Below are 6,006 nucleotides of genomic sequence, written 5' to 3'. Positions count from 1 at the left end.
TAACAGGTCAAAAAATACACTTTTCTAACATCACTGCAGTATGGACATCTGCGAGTAATTTAGTTTTTTCATTAGGTGGATTAATTTAATTTGTCTTCTCGCGCTTTGTGACTTTGATCAATCCACCAATCACAAATGTGCCCACATCAGTCCACATCTCACGAATTAATTTTAATAATGGTGTCATAATGATATTAGATAATATTGTATATTCCGCACAACATTTGAACATGATATTATATTATTATGTTTATTACATTTTATTTTCTTGGTATTATTAGTAAACAGTCGATAAAAGAAGAGTAATTCAATTTTTTGCTTTTGTTAGATGACTTTTTCTCAATTAATTTGAAAGCTCTATACTTTGGCCACGCATGTCTGGATTATTCCCGTAACCACTGCCCGTAAGTTCTGTCAGACCACGAGTCGGCCATTCCCATTCCGAGCACAACCCGTTCAGGGGTTTTTTTTGTTTTGATATTATCGTTTGAACCTCCTGGCGGATTATCAAACGCCACACGACCCAACCTATATACAAAATTATTATTATTTAGATATTATGTTAAGCAATGTAATGTGATCGGACTTAGCGTCTGTATTATGATAGTCGCTTGAAAGTTGATGAGCGAACATTAGAAGAAAATTTTTAAAAACCGTACGCGAACCAGAACAGCTAGTTGAACATATTATTAAATAGTAATAAGTGGGGTATTCATAAAATCGTATAAAAAACGAATAAATCGCGTGGCTTGTTTCTTACGTGGTCATTATATGATATAAATTCATATAATAGAAGTCTATTAAGTGAGATGATTAGTATCGTCGGATACATAATATTATATTATTATACCAATCGACACTTGCCATAATATTATGCCTGATGCCCATACACTATAGTTTGTAACAGATACAACTATTGCAATTTTTTAATAAAATAAATTGAAATAATGACATATGTATTTTAAATCTAATCGAATAATATTATTACATTTCAAATTTTGAAATCTAATATAGTTTATCCGATGGTAATAATAACATGATACCAACCCGAATCGTATAATAATAATTGTAATGATTGCCATTATATGTTAAAATATATACATATTATAACTACTCATAACTCGCGATTATTCGAAATTGACTAAATTTCGTAAAACTCTTGAAAAATAGTCACAATAATATTATTATAAATTCATTTTTTTGTTATTTCATTTAATACAAAAAACTTCAATAAGTTAGTATAGTGTATACTGTATGTGTACAATTTAAAATCTTATTAGAACATCATAAAATAATAATGTTTTTAAATACCTTTTTTTTTATGTCTTTTGAGTGTAACTTGGATGTCTTATGTCGTAATTTTACTACATATATGTAAAATAAAAACCCACCATAATAACATTAAAGATATAAGCAAACATCAATTATGTATGTATTTTATTTTAAATAACCAGAATTCTTAAATACCAAGTGTAGGCCTTTTAAAAATTTTAAATTTAAAATTGTATGATTGTACTATGATGTATAAACTTACTTTGATCAATGAACTGTTACAATATTTTAACATTTTAACTTTGATCATGGTTCCAAGAAACTTATTCATTTTAAATATTTAAAATTTCTACATCACGTTTCGTTGAGTCTAAAACTACATTATAGTTATTGACAAGATTTTAATAGAAACTCAATGCTATTAAAAAGGAAAAATATATGAGGTAGGCGCCTAGTTTAAGTGTATACATATTAAACACTATGTACATATACATATAGTATATAAACTTCTTTTTATTTTATGGGATAGGAACACATTTTTTAAAGGACTTCCATATTCATACATGAACGAGTTCATTAAAATAAATAACGCATAATGCTATATTATTTTTTAATAATGTTTCATTTAATTGTTGGAGTCTATAGGTAGTCTAAGTACAAAGACAAAATAATATAATATTATAAGAATCATAATTAAAACCTTTTTTTATAATTATAAGTACGTATACTTTACTAATTTTAATTAGATTAAAATTTAAACATTAAATTAATAAGCCAATATTAAGTTATACAATTATGTTGAAATGTTTTTACCGACAACAATAATAAGGAAGCCTTTCATTTAATATTGTATACGTTTTGTTTACAGAACATATTTTTTTACATTTAGCCTATATTCTGTGGACAATTTTACAGATTGTAAGTGTATTTACTTATAAAATAAAAATAAATCATCGCAGGTTATAATAATACAAAATATATCGTTACACGGCGTTAAGGATAGGCATTTAAGCTACATCTCTGTCCTATTTCCTTTACAACTCATAAGACGTACAATATTATACACTCACTTATGATTATGTACGCAATAACAGTTGCTCTGATGTATTAATGTCCGTATGCATAGTCAATTTATGTGTCACATAAGACATAGTTTAACGTGACGTCTTATGTGACATATAAATTGACTATGCATACGGGAATCAGTGTTGAGCTTATCTAGTTTATTATCTTTTATCATATACAGAATCCAGATATACATATATTATTTAAGTTAACTAATGTTTATCTTAGATGAAAAAATATCTCATATAGATAAACATCCATAAATATATGGGTGAATGAATTTGAATTATTACGAAAGTAATAATATTTAAATATTACTTACAAATACTTTTCAGAAACTATATTAAATTAACAAAATATATAAAATCACACAACTTTTTTGTCCTTAAAAATTTGCTCGGAGCCCTATATATATACCAACGTGAATGCATCTATCGTAGGATGACTGACGACAATAAGATCATTTGAAGTAGAACAAATTCTCTCTAAAGAGTATGCAACCCACCAAGTAAAAATATAAGTGACTAAAATATTCAATTTTTCCAATACCTATTGAGTAAAAAATATTTTTAGGATTTACATTCTTCAGCGTGGTATTTATTTATTGCTTTTCGTTGGACATAGTTTGCCAATTGTTTATAAGTACTGTAACATTTTATTTTATATATTTATTGACCACGGTAATTACCAATACAAAAAAGTCACATAAAGAAACAGGGCATTATACGGACTCATTGTGCAGGGGAACTAAATAAAATATTTATAATTTAAAAAATAATTACGTTAATATATCACGTCCAGCTGTTATTCAATTGTTTTTATACAATTGTTTGTAACGTGTATACCTCTGCGTAAGTATATTTGGTATAATAATAATAATAATAATAATAATAATGGTATTTGGAAAAATAAACTGTCCCGTAACCAGCTGATGCTGGCCGATTAATAATATGATGTCGTAATAGCTGGCTACTAATAAACTATGTTTGTTTTAATATAACGACACGGCCTAGGAAGAAATTCAGAAAATCTAAAAAACCTTTAAAGACGTCGTAAACAAGATAATCGACGATATTGAATCCTAAGTTATGGAAACAACACTGAGCATATTTGGCAAATTCGATAAAAAACCGACGATCGGGGACTTGGATTTTCAGATTATATGAGTGGAGTTTAGTGGCAAAGATTTATACCCTTCAAAATCTTTATCCACTACTCAGTTCATATAAAATGTAAATTATTATAAGTCATAACTAATTAACTAATAGTCCGAGTTATGGTTTTTATAAATGGAAATACTCCTCATAATATTCTGCTAAGGATTATGAAATTAAAATGCATGTTTTCATTTAAAAAAAAATATTAACTAAGTACACCGATAAAAAATAGTTAGTATGTAATTTTTTTAAATCTATTGTTTAGTTAAGACTTAAAATTATGTAAAACAAAAAAAGTTTTCAAATAATATGTATGATATAATGAATGTTCATTGCAGTTGGTTGGATTATTGATAGTTACATAGGTACATTAAATTGTATTGTATTCAAAATTAACTAGGACATTGATTAGATAGAAAATAATTTTCGATACCTATGGTGGAAATGTCGGGCTGTCTATTACGCAAGCGATTGGATTAACTTCTTTGTTCGCATGGGTAACTAGAGTACTAGACGGTATGTGGAATTGGAAAATCAAATGACATCTGTTGTTTGCTTTTAAAAATATTACGACTTGTAAATTATTTACGATTGGATACCGATTTTGAATACCGGTTTAAACCGTTAAAAACCAAAATCAATACCGAAACCGACAACAAAATCGAAAAACAAAAATATCGGTAATCAAAATCAAAATCGAAAAATAAAAAACCGGTATTCAAAACCAAAATATTTACGGTTTCAAGCCCTGATTATAATTAAGTACCAAGCGACCATCAATCGACGTGGATTAATAACGAAGATGAATTGTTCAGATCGTGAATGTATGGTAGTTATTTACGTATAATCAAATTATAATTAGATGATTATTAATTATATTGAATATTTAAATTTTACAATTTCAATAATTATTAATAATCATTTAAAATGTTTCTTTATCCTTTATCATTTATTTTATGAATAATTACAATTTAATGAAAATGTTCAAGTGAACAATATAAACGAAAATGCAGATTAAATAAAATAATAAATAAATAATATCATAAATATTATTTTTTAATATTGTAATTATTGTTATACAGGGTGTATCTTATGTCATTGTACGCGGGTTTTTTTTTAACGATTATGGATCGATGACGTGAAATTTCATTAAAACGAAAAAAGACGTGTTTCTTTATTTTTAACAGGCAATTTTAACAATTTCAAAATGTTTAAACACGCAGGTGTACCAATAGCAAAATTAACTTTATTTTTTAAAATGGCATCTACTATATTTTTTAATGGATTCTGGTAAAGAAAGCTTTTTTTTCTGAAAATGTTGACAGTCAAAACATCAATTTTGGTTCGCTAGTTTATTAACTATGGTCCTCTAAAGTTTAGTAAGATCTGCATTAATACTTTTAATTGAAATAATTGGTATAGGTTTAATTACCCTCTTGTTTTAAATTTTAAATTCCAATTTATAAAATTGTTAGTAAGGTGTATTTTTACAATATAATGTAAATATATTATAATATTTTACGGAATATTAAATATAGGTGAATGTATTATCGTGAAATTCTGATTATAATAACATGACATAATATTATTTTCTCTTTTGGCTACGCTTGAATAGATGTTTGTTTACAGAAAAATATAAAATGCATAAAAACGGTTTCGAATAAATCTTATGTTATGTTATTTTATGTACAATAATATAGTACATTAATATGTCTAAAAACAATAATGTTGTACCTCCAAAGTAACGGATTCCCATGACTACAATAGCATAGCGAGGAAATATGTCACAGTGTCTGTAAGTTAACGATGATGTCTAAGATGAAAACTGAAGTATTTCGCATTGGTTTAATGAACAGTAGATAAGGTAGATAGGTCATCATGACTCACAGCTGGCTATATTAAATCCCAAAAACATCATCGTTATATTGTATTGCTTGAATTATGTTGTTATGATATATAATATATAATATGAATATAATATAATATGTTTGCGGTCTGTGAGTTAAAAACTTATGTGTTGGATACAATTTTTTTTTTTGATTGTGACCCTTGCTCGTCTTACTGCGTTCTAAAACAAGTTGTTGAAAAAAACAATTCGAAAACTATATTATCGTTTGTTGGCAGCTGTTTAACAAAACCGATTCCTACACACACTACTTACTCACGTGGTTTACACTCCGTAAAATATAATATCATCGGAATATTAGAGTTTTAAATACTTTTAATCCTTATATTATATTATACTCGCTATAATACTGCAATCTGTGAACAAAATAAAATCGTATTAGATGTTTTGTTGTTGTTTAATAATATTATGAACATTAATTATGTAGGACGCGTACGTGTTTCAAAATAATAATTCCAACATCACAGTCCGTCACACACACCGAACACTTGTCAGCTGTGTCGCCTATACATCATCGTATTGACAATAAATTTACTAAACACACGGTATTACAGTAACAATGCTATTACTATACACTGTATGTTAGTATAATTTATATGGGTTAGA

At 27.0% G+C, this 6,006-nt stretch overlaps 1 long non-coding RNA gene across 1 annotated transcript; it reads right to left on the bottom strand.

Moving 5' to 3' along the window:
- Positions 1-363: 363 nt before the first annotated feature.
- On the bottom strand, positions 364-5,752 carry LOC132951794 (uncharacterized). Its single transcript, XR_009665413.1, has 3 exons — positions 5,656-5,752; positions 5,229-5,562; positions 364-528 (listed from the first exon to the last, which is right to left on the bottom strand). It is a non-coding gene; the product is annotated as an uncharacterized LOC132951794 (long non-coding RNA).
- Positions 5,753-6,006: the final 254 nt, after the last annotated feature.

This window comes from Metopolophium dirhodum, chromosome 9 (genome assembly GCF_019925205.1).
Source record: "Metopolophium dirhodum isolate CAU chromosome 9, ASM1992520v1, whole genome shotgun sequence".
Lineage (NCBI taxonomy): Eukaryota > Metazoa > Arthropoda > Insecta > Hemiptera > Aphididae > Metopolophium > Metopolophium dirhodum.
The sequence above is the reverse complement of the archived record's forward strand: the minus strand, read 5'-3'. Positions and strand labels throughout refer to the sequence as shown.